Raw genomic sequence first — 17,217 nt, forward strand, 5'->3', positions numbered from 1 at the left:
AAGCAGTGGTATCAACGCAGAGTACTAACACATAGAAAAAACACACTAACATTAACAAAAATGAGTTTAATCTTGACTATCAAATTCAGTTTTATCCTCAACGTTTTTTACATTTAATAACACAGTTTATAAGCAAATCCATGGTATGCCTATGGGATCTCCGTTATCTCCCATCTTGGCTGATATCGTCATGCAGGATTTGGAGACATCAATACTTAACACACTGAATGTCGGGGTTCCGTTTTATTACCGTTACGTTGATGATATTCTGTTGTGTATTCCGGAGGATTATGTCTCACTCATTTTAGATAGATTCAATTGTTATCACAATAGATTAAAATTTACGCTGGAGCGAGAGGATAACCGATGCATAAGTTTCTTAGATTTATCAATCAAAATAATTAATAACGTGATACATATTGATTGGTTTCAAAAAAAGACGTTTTCGGGGAGACTTCTCTCGTTTCATTCTAACCATCCTAGACGTCATAAGACAGGCATTATTTATAACTTAGTAGACCGAGCTCTGTTATTATCTCATCCGATGTTTCACAAAAAGAATTTAGAATTAGTCATAAATATTTTAATAAACAACGGCTATCTTCTCGATCTAACATTCTCAGAAATCAACCGTAGAATTAAATATATCATTGCTAATGAATCTAATACAATAGCAAAAAACAACACAGCGAGGGGTGACAACGTCTGTAATGATAGAGACCAAAAATTTATTGCTATTCCGTACGTGGAAAGAATTTCTGATCTAATAGCCTCCGAACTTAAAAAATCCAATGTAAAAGTGGGATACAGAATTTTAAAAAAATTGGACGGAATCATTAAGACGCAGAAAGACAAGGATGAAATTCAGAATAATGCTGGCGTTATTTACAAAATAAGATGCAATAATTGTGATGCAACTTACATAGGACAGACAAAACGACAATTACACACAAGATTAAATGAACATAAGAATAACATAAAATTGGATTCTGCGAGACATTCGGTTGTCTCGGAACACATTGTGAATTTAACACATACATTCGATTGGGGCAATACCAAAATTCTAGACCATGAAAGAAATTATCATAAAAGATTAATTTCAGAAATGTTATACATTAAAGAGCAAAAGAACAGTATTAATTTAAAAAAAGACACCGAACTTCTTGACAGTTCTTATTTTGATGTTTTATCTAAATTGTCTGAGTCTTCATAACATAGAAATATATATAATAATCTTGTAATAACTAAATAAATATTAGTTGGCGTTGTCCCTTAGACTTATCATCATGCTCTATAACAGTTACGTTACACAAGAACAATTATAATGAGGATAATAATCGCGAGTTTCTCTTGACTTGACACTCTTGTAAGTACTGTCGCTTTATTTTAAAATTAAAAAAAGATATGTCTGTAAATTGTTTTCTAGAGTTACATGTCACATTATTTCTACAGCACATGTTTAACACACTGACGAATATCGGATCATAAAATTAGACGTTATTCAAAATGTGACATCGAGAAAAACCTGATTGTCGGTTTTATGCGTTTACCAGCGATAAAATTAGATCTATCAGCGTCCGGTTTCAGTTGAATATTTGTTACCTAATATAACCATGTACGTGTCACGTTGCGATATATTCAACATTTATAGTAATTTGTTAATTAATCTAGCAGTTAGATATAGTCTCTTTATAAACAAATTTTAATTTGTCATTTTCAAAGTAATAATATGTCTTAAGTTTTTGTATTGAAAAAGACAGTTGTACTGTCGAAACGTTTATATGTTTTTTTAATAACTTAATTTATTCCTTAATAAAGAATCTGTTTAACATCTTGATTATTCGGCTCGCAAGTTGGCCTATTATTGATTGTTTGATTTTAATTATACACGAGCCTTATCTTAATTTTGATATTATTAATTATATTAGTGATCAAAGTGAAGACCTTACAGATATTGACGACAAGATAGTGTCTAATTCGCAAATTTATGCATTAAACGGACGTACGAAAGTTTGTGCCATATACTTTTTTATTCTACGGGTGGTGCTCTTGCTTTATGTATTTCGTGTATAATCTCTATTCAAGATGTCGGGCACATGTATGCTATTAGAAAGCATGTGATTCAATTACACGACGCAGTGGATGGTCGATACTGTAGCAATTGTCAAGATGCATTGTATCAGATATTTCCCTGTGATATGTGTCCAATTTGTACGCATTTGTGAAAAAAAACATGGAAAACATTGAGCAGACTGAACGCGACCTATTGGAGCGGGCTCATAAAGTCACCACTTGGGGCGAGTTATTTATGGAATATAAACATCTCAGAGATAATGATGATAATGATGATGATGATGATGATGATGTGATAAAACCGCGGTGCACCATCAAACCTTGTGAGGAATCGAAGAACATACCAGTGACTTCGATTGTGCAATTTTTAAGAAATCGCGAACTCGGTCTGCGAAAACCTCACACAGTGAAAGTGCGAAATTTTCTTGGAGCTCGTGAATATTGTTTAAAACAAGCTAAGATGCATGGACATACTTCAGCAATATGTTATGAATACCAGCTACATTGTGCACTTGATAGTATGCATTGTTTAAATAAAATGTGGGGTGAAACCAGTGAATATTGTTGGCCATTTGAATCACCACCTCATTCACCATCGCCATCCGATGCTGAGGAGGAGGAGGAGGAGGAAGACGTGTTCGCAGCATGGAATTAGTGAGTATTTTTAAAATTTTTAAAATTGAGTTAAAAATTAATAAAATTTTTTTCTGTTATACATTCCGCCCGGCCGTCACCTCCGCAGCAGTCTCACGGCTGTCGCTCTGCCACCCCCATCGTTGGCACAACCGCCCAGCCGCCGCTCCGCAGCCGCAGCGGACACCACCCACCCACCAATAATTTCTTATATAACATTATATTAATATTTTATATTTTATATTTTTAATATTCTTAAATTTTATATTCTTAAATCTCATATTCTTAAATTTTATATTCTTAACAAGATCACAAACAAACACATATATGTCTATACAGATGTAACATTTAAAACAAAAATATAAACTAACACAACATCCAACACTGTTACGTCCAGACTCAAGGAAGGAAAAGTCGAAAGGGAGGACGTAACTAAATTTATCTTCGAACGACGGCAGACTATCCGTCTGTTCGACCCGAACGAACGTCTAGGCCCAAATAGGTCAACGACCGCAAGGGTCGCTCTTACTCTATTTAAAGGGCCGTTCGCTCGGTGGTCCCTTTTCGGGAAGAGAATTTAATCTCTTTTGCGCAGGATGGGACCTTGTGCGATCTCGGTTTACGGGAATGAGTGGGAACGGGTTATATTAAAACAGAAACCATTTACGTTACAATTATAAATTTATTTCTAATAATGCAGCAAACGAAATGCTATACATAATGATAATATAAATAATAATTAGAGATGTTCGCTAATGAAAGTGTGAGTGTATGTGTATGGGTCGCGGGTGATACATAGATACGGAGGTCTTCAATCGGGGCAGAAAGGGGAAAGAGTTATTGTTTAGATTTTAGGGTCCCGATTGGTGGTTACAATAATTTAAACGATAATAGATATATAAAAATTGTGTCCATGTGTGTGCGTGTGAGTAAGAATGCTAGTTTATGAGAGTTCGGTAATTTTGGCGGTGGAGCGGGGATAAGTTCGTTGGAGAAGGTGTGCAGGGACGGCTAAAGGATATCTGCGCCCGGGAACATACCAGGGGATGATGTTATTCCTATCAGTGGTCTCTAAAAATTCTCGTAAGGCCTCGTGGTCTACGGGGCCTGGACCAATTGTGAAAGCTCCCTCAGGAACTTCTCGTATCCCTGGGAGCTGATTTATCAACCAAGCTCTAAATTGCTCGTATGAGAGCTTGGCAGGCGATTCTGATTCTTCGGAATCGTCGTCGCCGATATCTATTACTTCGAACTCCTCCGGATGTTCCCTATTTACAGAGGACGTTGGGGATGAGAGAGGAGAATCCTCGAGGATGATTGTTGAGGGAGCCGGAGACGGAGATCTAGGTGGATCAGGGAGAAGCAGGGGGAAGAAAGGGAGAAGGGCTCCGCGGAGAATCGGCGTCCTCAGAGGAAACAGAGGAGTGAGGGGAAGGGGCCCGCTGAGATATAGCGGGTTCGGGAGAAAGAGAAGAAGGAGTTCGCGGAGAGTCGAAAAGTTCTGCAGAAGCAGAGGTAGCGGGGGACGGTATCAGCAGGGTTTCTATACGTTCGGGTGAGGAAATAGGAGAGACCGTAGGGTGATATGTATTGGTTGTCTCTGTGTGAATCGGTGTGTTAATTTTATTTAAGGAGCCGAAGGTTTCGCCCGCAGCCAGACTCCGTGCCAACGCTTTCCTTAACCGTCTATTACGCCGGTTTCGCGCCAATTTAGCCGCGGTTCGCGAGGGTCGTCTCCTTGGATTTTCCACTACGAGAGCGAACAATAAAATAACCGGACAAGAAGAGTACTTACTGAAAAATAACTCTGGGAGTTCTTGTAAGAGAAAAAAGGGATATATATATATATATTTATTTTTATATAATTTTGATATTTTAATTATTTAATAATTTAGTTAGTTATTTTAGTACTTATTTGTTCGTTCAAGAGAGAGAGAGAGAATAAATCACGGATTGCTCCGCTATCGCGGGAAATCCGGAGTGATTTCGAGAGATAAGGAGATGGAAGAAATCACGGATTGCTCCGCTATCGCGGGAAATCCAGAGTGATTTCGAGAGATAGGGAGGAGATGGTAGAAATCACGGATTGCTCCGCTATCGCGGGAAATCCGAAGTGATTTCAAGAGAGAGAGAGAGAGAGAGAGAGAGGGGTAAGGATGGAGGGAGAAAAGACAGTTTTTCAGAGTTAGAATTAAACAAGGATAATAAATTAATAAATCAAAAAGGAAAACAATTATAATTTAATTGAAGTCCCAGAATTATTTTCAAGTATAAGGGTGGAGATGTAGCACGCTTGATAAACTTACTACTTATGGAGTGCGCTGATAAAAATATCGAGAACAGAGTTGCGTCGAGTCAAGCGCTTCAAGGTGGAGGTCTCACTTGCCGGTAGTTGTATTTCCGGTTTTGTGAACTCGCTATTGTTCACTGCCTCTCGCTGTCGCACTTAACTCTGTTCTCACTCACACACAAAACGAGCGTCGAAACTTGAGTTCGAGTGAGGCCGAATTTGAAATGATAGTGTTCGAAAAGGCCGAAATGTCTAAGTATGAGGCCGGATAAGTCGTGTGCGAAAAATTATGCTCAAGAGTCCGAAGCAAAATCTGCTCTCCCGAGGGATGTCGCGGGTATATAAACCTTTTTGCTCCTCCTCTCCATTGGTTTATTAACATTTCCTGACGAATAGGAAATTTTTCAATGACGCCCTTTAGGTCCCGGAGGCGTCTCTTTTAATTTTACAATTGTCGTGACTGGTCAGGGCTTTGTTTAGGCCCTTATGTTTCGACCAATGGAGAATTTGTTGCTATCAAGTGTAGTTGATATGTTTATTACCCTCTCGGTCTTATCTTATGTAGATATCGCGTAACGACGATCCGTCAGCCGAGAATTGTTTAGAATCGCTTATCGTTGTTAGTCTTTCTTCTAAAATTTTATTAGTCTTCCCAACTGTTGGTTTTGTTTAGAGAATTGTCGACTAGTTTAACTTCTTAGAATATGATAAGTTACAGCTTGAATTTTGTGAGTTGATCTGTATGTATTCTTTTATTTTTACGATGAAGCTGTCTCGAGATATGTTTGCATCGCCTGTCAGATCGTCGGTTTATCTGCGCGACTGTGATATTTAAAATATCGCCTTGCGTTCTCCGAAAGAAAAGAATCGTGGAGTCCACAGGACGTAACGATTCTTTACTATTATTATTAAACTCTCAGCGTATGTTTTCCTCGCTTATCAGATCGCAGTTTATTAGTGCAGCTGCAATATTTCGAATATCGCCTTGCATTCTCCGAAAGAAAAGAATCGTGGAGTCCACAGGACGTAACAACACATATTGTTCACAAAAAACGAAATAAACACAGATACACGGCAATACGCGACATTCGATCAAAACGTAAGCGTTAGTCACGTCTAAGAACTCGCGACCCACGAGATACCATCCGACGCACATATAAAGTCTAACATCCAATAAGGCCAATAAGGCCAATAAATAACAGAAAGTCGAATGAGATGTTGAGGGTCAACGACCGATAATTTAAACAAAATCACAGTATGTAATAATCGTTCCCCTACACACTAAAAAATCTTGTGCAATTAAACAATTTAAACATTCGACACCCATCATAAGCCATTTTCACCTACACAATAATGTATAACATAATGTAATTGACAAAAGCTGAAAATGGTCCGAATTATGGACCGAAACGTTCTAATCAATAAAGGAAACATACAAGAACACAAGTTTTCCAAATCTATAAACACATAAATAATTAGCGCACCACCTTCCGCGCCAGGCTCCTAATTAGCCCAACACAACTCAATATATTGTTATCAAAACGAGCCTTCACATCATATTATAGTCTTAAATTTTTATATATTTTATATTTTTATATATTATTATACTTATTCATAAGTAGTGATACTAGGCGGGTTCTAACCCATGGGGCAATGAGGGAGGGGGGGTGAGGGGCGAGGGGAACCCAGGGCGCGGGGGAATGACGTCACGCGGGGAGGGGGATGACGTCACGCGGGGAGGGGGAATGACGTCACGCGGGGAGGGGGAGGCGTCCGCGGGGAGGGGGAAGCGTCCGCGATTTTAGGGTCCGCGGGGAGGAGGGAGGCGTCCGCGAGGTTAGGGTCCGCGAGGGGGCCGCGGGGAGGTGGAAGCGTCCGCGATTTTAGGGTCCGCGAGGGGTCCGCGGGGAGGGGGAGGCGTCCGCGAAAGACCGCATCAAACTTTATGGGTAAGGGGTCCGCGGGGAGAGAGGAATGTGAAGGATAGCGCGAGGCGAACGCGAGAGAGAGAGATGTCGCGAGAGAGACGTTCGCGAAAGAGAGATAGCGGTAGCGAGATGATGCGGCGATTGAGAGCGCGAGGTGTTGCAGCGAGACATATATGCAAGAGCGAGAGAGATAGCGCGAGATGACGAGAGGTAGCGAGATGACGCGAAGGAGAGCGCGAGAGCTGATGCAGCGAAGGAGAGCGCGAGGTGCACGTGAGAGAGATATCACAAGAGCGAGAGAGAGATGTTGCGAGACGATGCGGCGATGGAAAGCGCGAGAGCTGATGCAGCGAACGAGAGCGCGAGAGGCGGACGCGAGAGAGAATTTTTTTTAATAATATTTACAGTAATTTTAATTAATAAGATTTTAATAGGAGGAAGGGGAGAGGACTTATTCTAAAATAAATACATTTTTTTTAAATATTTAAAGTAATTTTTATTTATAACTGTGTGTGTGTATATATTTTACAAAATGCTTGTGTGTGTGTGTGTGTGTGTGTGAATTTAAAATTTAAAATATTATATACATATAAAATATATAAAGCAGCGCCATGATGATCGAACCACATGGGTCGATATGATATTCCATGACGATCGATCCATGTATCACCACTTGTGGTACGAGGCGGTGCGTGAGGTGGTGGCTGCGAGGTGGTGGTGGCTGCGAGGTGACGGTGGTTGCGAGGCGGCAGGGCAGAACTCCTGCATAACAGAAATTTTTATTAAATATATTTATTTTATTAAACAATTTATTATTTTAATAATTTTTAAATGAAAAGAAATACTTACTAGGCCCATAATGGCTCCGGGACATGTTCGGGAGGATAAGGTTCCTCCCCGAACAACTGGCGAAGGCACCACACATCATCCCATTCGCCATCAGGGACCTCTTCCTCTATGTCACCCCACAGCAGATCGTTATAGTATCGATCATACTCCCGACTTATCCGCACCCACCTCGCAGCCACCACCTCACGCACCGACTCGTACCATAAGTCATGATACATGGGTCGATCGTCACGAAATATCATATCGACCCACCTGGGTCGATCGTCATGGCGCACTATTTCTTCAAAATTCATTTTAAAACTTTTTACGATATTAACGCGTCAAACGCTAAAAACTTTATGACGAACATCGCGGAGACAGACCCGCTCTCGGTAGGAAAAGTAGGGGATGTATGACATAATAGCTTGAACGCTTACTCGGCACATGAGATAAGAAAACAGATGGTCCGAAGTAGTAATACTATGCCGATTCTAACTCATGGGCAATGAGGGGGGTGAGGGGCGAGGGGAACACAGGGCGCGGGGGAATGACGTCAGGCGGGGAGGGGGATGACGACACGCGGGGAGGGGGAATGACGTCACGCGGGGAGGGGGAGCGTCCGCGGGGAGGGGGAAGCGTCCGCGATTTTGGTGCCTGGTCCGCGAGGGGTCCGCGGGGAGGGGGAGGCGTCCGCGAGGTTAGGGTCCGCGAGGGGGCCGCGGGGAGGGGGAAGCGTCTGCGATTTAGGTGACGGGTCCGCGAGGGATCCGCGGGGAGGGGGAGGCGTCCGCGAGGTTAGGATCCGCGAGGTTAGGGTCCGCGAGGGGGCCGCGGGGAGGGGGAAGCGTCTGCGATTTAGGTGACGGGTCCGCGAGAGGTCCGCGGGGAGGGGGAGGCGTCCGCGAGGTTAGGATCCGCGAGGGGTCCGCGAGAGGGGGAAGCGTCCGCGATTTTAGGATCCGCGAGGGGTCCGCAGGAGGGGGAAGCGTCCGCGATTTTAGGATCCGCGAGGGGTCCCGCGGGGAGAGAGGAACCGCGAAAGACCGCGTGAACCTTTATGGGTGAGGGGTCCGCGGGGAGAGAGGAACGCGAAGGAGAGCGCGAGGCACACGTGAGAGAGATGACGCAAGCGAGATGTATATGCAAGAGCGAGAGAGATAGTGCGAGATGATGCGACGATGGAGAGCGCGAGGTGTTGCAGCGAGGCGTATATGCAAGAGCGAGAGAGATAGCGCGAGATGACGAGAGGTAGCGAGATGACGCGAAGGAGAGCGCGAGAGCTGATGCAGCGAAGGAGAGCGCGAGGTGCACGCGAGAGAGATATCACAAGAGCGAGAGAGAGATGTTGCGAGACGATGCGGCGATGGAGAGCGCGAGAGAGACTTTTTTTTTATAATATTTTTTTTTAATTAATATTTTTAGGCTTGAGGAAGGGGAGAGGACCTATTCTAAAATAAACTATATATTTTTAATATTTAAAATAATTTTTATTATATAACTATGTGTGTGCAATCATACAATTTTGTGTGTGTGTGTGTGTGTGTGTAAATTAAAAAATTTAAAAAATTTAAAATATAAAATATATAAAATATAATATATAATATAAAATATAATATAAAAATATAATAATATAATATGAATATATAAGAAAAAAATACAAATAATAAGATAAACAATATAAAATGTAAAATATAAAATATAAAATATAAAATATGAAATATAATAATACAATAATAATATAAAAATATAAAATGTATACAGCAGCGCGACGGTGGCTGCGAGAAGCGGCGGGGACTGCTAGGCGGGGACTCCTGCATAACAGAAATTTTTATTAAATATATTTATTTTATTAATCAATTTATTATTTTAATAATTTTTAAATGAAAAGAAATATTTACAACAATTATTCCTCCTCAGAGGATTCTCTATGCTCAGCATAAGAAAATCTTTTAACGTTCAACTCGAATAGGAAAGAGCGTTTTTTCGGATCATCCCAATGTTTCATATCCCATAGTTGATCTTTTAGAGCATCAGTATGAGGTTTTTTCAAACCGATTTCACGCCCATGTATCGCCTGCACAATTGAATTAACCGGAGTGTGTGTCGAAAGCGCAGGAACACTGGTATCTATGCTTAAGAAACGTTTGCGTAGCAATCTTCTTATTTCTTCAAGTCGCGCGATTCGAGTTGTCCGTGACTGCAAATTTCCAATTAATAATTTCTTGGGGTTCATTTGCATTCCGAAAATTCTCATTAGTTCTTGCGGACATTGTCCTTCTAACAAGTCGATACAACCATCACAATCTGGCTCCCACATCCAGTAAATCGTTTTATCAATTTTAAGTGGAGGCAGTCCGAAAAAATCCCATTCTTTCAGGTCAGCAGCATTGCACAACACAAGTTGTTCCAGTAATTAAATGTATTCCTCCAGAGTTATCATCTTTACAACACTTGCAGAATTATATATCATACAGTTTCATGCAACCGCACAGCACGAGCATGCGAGTATAAGTCTGCTACTCTATGACACGACACATATATTATAATGTTGCTCCCCTCTTGATTTTAATTCTACATCTCTCTTCATCTCTCTGTTCTAACTGGAGTATCATCTAGCTCATCATTTTTTTGAAGAGTTTTGTTGATAATGCATGTGCACATCATACTATTTATATACATATAGAACAGGGGCGGGAAAGAAAGAATTAAACACAGTTTAACAGTAAAATAATTTATTTGTTGCAAGCATTATAAATAATTTCATTTATAGCACAAGTTATCAATTCACAATCTATAAGTGATTCACTATTAAACATATTACTATCACGTATCGCCTTTGCGGCATTGCTCACATCGCGGATATTATCACATTGTAAAATATTTACAAATTGTTTAAATTTTTCATTAATACTATGAGTATTCTCACACAGCCAGGAATACATATGATCAATACATTTGTCGAAATCGAATAAATGTAGTAACGTTGATGGTTTCATGTACAAAGAATTATCAGATGAAGTAATTATTATAATTTTTGAAGTATACATGTTAACCGCTTCGAGTGTCAGATCACTAATCCATAGCGGAGTTTCAGTTAGCTGCTCAATGTCTGCTCGTTTCCGCATTAGAGATTTCCATGTTTCAATGGGTAATATTATTTGATTGCCTCGATTATCACCGAGAGCCAATTCCACATAGGATATTATTCCGACGCTGATTCCTATTTCCAAATATTTATAGAATGTTGCAGTTAGAGCATATCTTCGCCCAAGTATACGAGTCGCACGCTGAATGCTATAAAAATAATTAGAACAATATTTCAAAAATTATTTAAAAATCATTATTTAAAAATCTTTATTTTGACCAAAAAAAAGAATCGAAACTTGCTTGTCACTTGTATTCTTAGACATTTCTTGTTTTGGAACGTAATAATTCATGCTGGCGGAGTACATTTTTAAAAGAACCTTTCACATAAGTGATTGATACAATACTAAATCATTATTACAAGTTTTTATTGATACAAAGTAATGGGGTGGGGATTATTGCTGACACAAAATTATTTTTAACCAATCATCAAAGCGCCGATGCACGATTGCTATGACATCATCCTCAATGAAATATTAAATGTAAAATAATGCAACATATCCAAAATTTCAAGCGTTAATGTACGACTGCTATGACATAATCCTCAATGAAATATTAAATGTAAAATAATGCAACATATCCAAAATTTCAAGCGCCGATGCATGGCTGCTATGACATCATCCTCAATGAAATATTAAATGTAAAATAATGCAACATATCCAAAATTTCAAGCGTCAATGTACGATTGCTATGACATCATCCTCAATGAAATATTAAATGTAAAATAATGCAACATATTCAAAATTTCAAGCGTCAATGTACGGCTGCTATGATATCATCCCCAGGTGTTCAAAACATATGTAACAAAATCACAAGAAAATGCAACATAATTAAAATTTTCGAGCGCCAATGTACGGCCGCTCTCATCTTGAGATGAATCTCGCGAAATGTGCAAAAAAAATGTATCAATTTCAAGGTCGATACATCATTCGTACGTAACAAAATCACAAAGTGCAACATACTCGAGTGCCAATGATCTCTACGATTAAATAAAAATGATGGTAAAGAGGCATACTATGTCAATATCTTTGTCAGAGGTTCAAGAAGTACATCTCAAAAATGGCACAATTGGAAGCAAGTTTGTTGGAGCAATCCGCAAGGGTGAATTCGGTGGAAGAATATATTGTGTGGGAGCAGCAATGTGACGAATACATCGAATCACTGGAAGAACAAAGTCGAATAAAACGTCCACGATTACCGATCGGAGTTCGACAATCGCTTGTCTCCCAAATCGCACGTCTCGAAGGGTTGAAGAATTCGGTACGCAGACGTTTTATACACGCAGGTGCTGGAAGCAGTTCGCGAGACGTCGGACTCATATGGCGAGAGATTGATACGGCGTTCGAGAGCCGCATCTTGACTGGTGCGGTGATAAACAGCAATCACATCGAACCTCGTCAATTTCTAGAGGAGGCCAAAGACATTGTGATCGGACACGTGCAAAAAGTGTTGCAAAAACACACTAGTGTGAAAGTGAACATTATGTTTAATGGCGAGTTTGTGTCGGGTGATAAACGCGCTAATAAAACTATCAATACGAAAAACTGTGAAATCTTTCGCACGTCTGATTTGCGCGAATGGTACGATCAACGCGCTATGGAGACCACGCTAGCATCTCTCGAAGAGTTTCAAGAACATGATAGTGGTTGGGCAGTGTCGCGAATAATCAATTTAATTGTAAATATAAATAAGTATAATCCAATGCGTGCGGGATGTCACATTAAATTACCGCGAGAAATAATGATGAAGAGAGCAGTGATTAACGTGAAATCAAAAGACACTGCATGTTTTGCGTGGGCTGTGGTCGCTGCACTGTATCCCGCTGAAAGAGACGCGGATCGCAAATCTATGTATCCACATTACACAACAGTGCTGAATTTCCAGGACATTGAGTTTCCGATGACGTTGAACCAAATTAAAAAATTTGAACATCATAAAGACATTTCGATAAATGTGTACAGTATCGAAGAAAAGAACATTGTCCCGATACGTCTCTCGGAGGAAAAGAAAGACACATCAACTTGTTGTACATGCAAGACAGCAATAGCGTTGAACATTTCGCCTGGATAAAGAATCTATCCCAGCTTGTCAGCTCGCAATTGAGCAAACATGGTCACAAGACATATATCTGTGATCGGTATGTATATTTATTGCAAATTATATATTAAATAATCATAAAATAATTATAAAGTGTTTATAATTGCTATTATCTTTTACAGATGCTTGCATTATTTCGGGTCTGAGGACAAGTTGCAGACACATATGGTAGACTGCAGAGAGATGAATGACTGCGCTATCCGGTTACCGAGCGATAAGGACAAGTGGCTCGCGTTCAACAACTTTAATCGCAAAGAACGACTTCCTTTTGTCGTATACGCAGACCTCGAATGTGTGCTGACAAAGACGAATAAGAAGGAAGAAGAAAAGAATTTATACCAACATCACCAAGTATTTAGTATAGCATATTATGTACATTGCTTATATGACGATTCGTTATCCGAGTATTATTCTCGCCGTAGTGTAGATTGCATTTCGTGGTTTTCCGAACAACTTAAAAATTTAGCGATACGCGTAAAGAATATTTTAGCAACTAACGTCCCCATGGTAAATTTAACATCTGACGTGTGGGAAAAATTTCATAGCGCGACGCATTGTCATATATGTGAGAAACCATTCATGCAAGATGACGATACACGCGTACGCGATCATTACCATCTGACCGGGCGGTACAGAGGTCCCGCGCACTCAAATTGTAATCTAAATTATAAAGAATCTTTTTGTATTCCGATAGTTTTTCACAATTTATCAAGTTATGACACACATTTCATTATCGAGGATATAGCTACAGCGTTTGAAGGGAGCATTGAATTACTTCCGATAACTAAAGAAAAATATATATCATTCACAAAAACTGTCAATAGTACCAACGATGACAAAGATTGGAAAGCTTGCATAAAATTACGATTCATCGATTCATATAAATCTCTCACGACAAGTCTCGATAAATTGATATCTTTTTTTTTTGGATAAAGACAAACTCAAAATTGTACATTCGGAATTTCAAAATTTACCGATTGAAAATTTCAATCTATTAACACGGAAGGGCGTCTTTCCGTACGAATATATAGGCTGTGTCGACAAGTTGCAAGATACGTGTTTACCGCCGCGCGAATCATTCTACAGTTCCTTGACCGGTGACACAGTATCCGAGAACGATTACGCGCACGCCGAGAACGTCTGGAACCGATTCTCCCTTCGAACGCTAGGTGAATATAGCGACTTATATTTAAAAATTGATGTCTTGTTATTAGCAGATATTTTTGAAAATTTTCGCGATAGTTGTATCAAAAGCTATGGACTCGACCCCGCGTATTATCATACTCTTCCCGGGTATACATGGGACGCCATGTTAAAACATACAAATATTACGTTCGAATTGCTAACCGATATCGACATGGTTATGTTTATCGAACGTGGTATACGCGGCGGTCTAAGTCAATGTTCCAACAGATACGCTCATGCTAATAACAAGTACATGCAGTCGTACGATCCATCGAAACCATCATCATATCTCATGTATTTTGATGTAAATAATTTATACAGATGGGCAATGTGCAAACCATTGCCATATGCAGATTTTCGATGGGTCGACGACGTATCTAATTTCAACATCTCGTCAATAGCGCTCGATTCGCATACAGGCTATATCCTCGAAGTAGATTTAAAGTCCACAACATCTTCACGACACGCACACTGACCTACCGTTTTGCCCGACACATGACAAACCGCCCGGCAAGCGGGAAGATAAGCTTCTCGCAACGCTATATGATAAGAAGCGTTATGTCATACACTACCGCAACCTGCAGCAATGTATGCGACACGGCCTTCACGTTACAAAAATACATCGCGTATTACAATTCACTCAATCTCCATGGGTTCGAAATTATATCGAACTTAATACAAAATTTCGAACACACGCGAAAAATGATTTTGAAAAAAAATTTATACAAATTAATGAATAATGCGGTATTTGGCAAGACGATGGAAAATGTGCATAATCATGTCGATGTAAAACTCATCACACATTGGGATGGACGATACGGTGCAGAGGCAATGATTGCGAAACCAAATTTTCACAGTAGAAGCATTTTTTCTGAAAATCTAATCGCTGTCGAATTACGCAAACTCGAGGTAAAATTTTATAAACCAATCTATGTCGGCATGTGCGTACTCGACATCTCCAAAACGTGTTTATACAAATTTCATCACGAGTACATGTTACCGCTGTATCGTGACAGATGCCGGGTAATGTACACCGACACAGACAGCCTAATATATCACATTGAATGCGAAGATGTATATGAGAATATGAAGCGCGACGTGAGCAAATTTGATACGAACGATTACGCTGTGGACAATGCGTACGGTATACTGCTCGTGAATAAAAAGGTACCCGGTCTAATGAAAGATGAAAACAACGGCGCGATAATGACCGAATTTTGTAGGGCTTAGAGCAAAAATGTATGCCTTGCGAGTGGATGGCAAGAAAGATACTAAAAAAAAGTAAAAGGTGTCAAGAGTAACGTCGTCGCGAGAACGATAACGTTTGACGATTATACACGGTGTTTGAATGATGATATTGAAATGACACGTAATCAGTCTTGTATAAGATCGAAATTGCACGAAGTATACACCATTCGCGAGACAAAAATTGCTCTAAGTCCGTACGACGACAAGCGGTATATCATACCTGAAACCACTGATACATTACCGTGGACATTATAAAATACTATTGTAAATAATAGATATATATTTGTTGTAAATATGTATATTTTGTAAAATATGTAAAAACTGTATATTGTATGTATGTATATAATATGTATATTAGTATGTATACTATGTAAAATATAAAATTGTATTATTTATAAAGATTATGCGTTAGATGTTTTTACAATATATTATTTGTAAAATAAACAGTGTACAGATATTTTAAATAAATGTTTATAATACATTATTTTTATGTATCCATGAGTTGTGTAATTTATCCAGTCCCAACCATTTCACATAAACATCATCGCCTTGATCGAGGTACGAACGTGGTTCGAAAGTGGTTCGAAGGTGGTTGATCGAGGTACGAACGTGGTTCGAAAGTGTTTCGAAGGTGATTGATCGAGGTACGAACGTGGTTCGAAAGTGGTTCGAAGGTGGTTGATCGAGGTACGAATGTGGTTCGAAGGTGGTTGATCGAGGTACGAATGTGGTTCGAAAGTGGTTCGAAGGTGGTTGATGGAGGTACGAACGTGGTTCGAAAGTGGTTCGAAGGTGGTTGATCGAGGTTCGAAGGTGGTTCGAAAGTGGTTCGAAGGTGGTTCGAAAGTGGTTCGAAGGTGGTTGATCGAAGTACGAACGTGGTTCGAAAGTGGTTCGAAGGTGGTTGATCGAGGTTCGAAGGTGGATTGTTACATTCGTCCGCAATGCGCAAGCGCGAATTAGCGAATAGCGTCATTGCTTGTAGGAGGTTAGGGTTAGGAGATATCAGTTTAAGACTGAATTAATACAGAGTATTATTAAAATTTATATAAATTTGCGTTTATTCCACGAAGGGAAAAGTGCGAATGAACGCAAATTTATATAAATTTTAATAATACTCTGTATTAATTCAGTCTTATACTGATATCTCCTAACCCTAACCTCCTACAAGCAATGACGCTATTCGCTAATTCGCGCTTGCGCATTGCGGACGAATGTTACAATCCACCTTCGAACCTCGATCAACCACCTTCGAACCACTTTCGAACCACGTTCGTAACTCGATCAACCACCTTCGAACCACTTTCGAACCACCTTCGAACCTCGATCAACCTCCTTCGAACCACGTTCGTACCTCCATCAACCACCTTCGAACCACTTTCGAACCACGTTCGTACCTCGATCAACCACCTTCGAACCACTTTCGAACCACGTTCGTACCTCGATCAACCACCTTCGAACCACCTTCGAACCACGTTCGTACCTCGATCAACCACCTTCGAACCACTTTCGAACCACGTTCGTACCTCGATCAACCACCTTCGGACCACTTTCGAACCACGTTCGTACATCGATCAACCACCTTCGAACCACTTTCGAACCACATTCGTACCTCGATCAACCACCTTCGAACCACATTCGTACCTCGATCAACCACCTTCGAACCACTTTCGAACCACGTTCGTACCTCGATCAATCACCTTCGAAACACTTTCGAACCACGTTCGTACCTCGATCAACCACCTTCGAACCACTTTCGAACCACAGTACTCTGCGTTGATACCACTGCTT

The 17,217-nt window shown here is 40.1% G+C and overlaps 1 pseudogene; it reads left to right on the forward strand.

Annotated features, from left to right (window-relative positions):
* Positions 1–5,254: 5,254 nt before the first annotated feature.
* On the forward strand, positions 5,255–13,365 carry LOC145948693 (uncharacterized; annotated as a pseudogene).
* The last annotated feature ends 3,852 nt before the right edge of the window (positions 13,366–17,217 follow it).

This window comes from Prenolepis imparis, unplaced genomic scaffold (assembly GCF_030444845.1).
Source record: "Prenolepis imparis isolate NDT839.2.m4 unplaced genomic scaffold, iyPreImpa1.0 SCAF_580, whole genome shotgun sequence".
In the NCBI taxonomy this organism is placed as follows: Eukaryota; Metazoa; Arthropoda; class Insecta; order Hymenoptera; family Formicidae; genus Prenolepis; species Prenolepis imparis.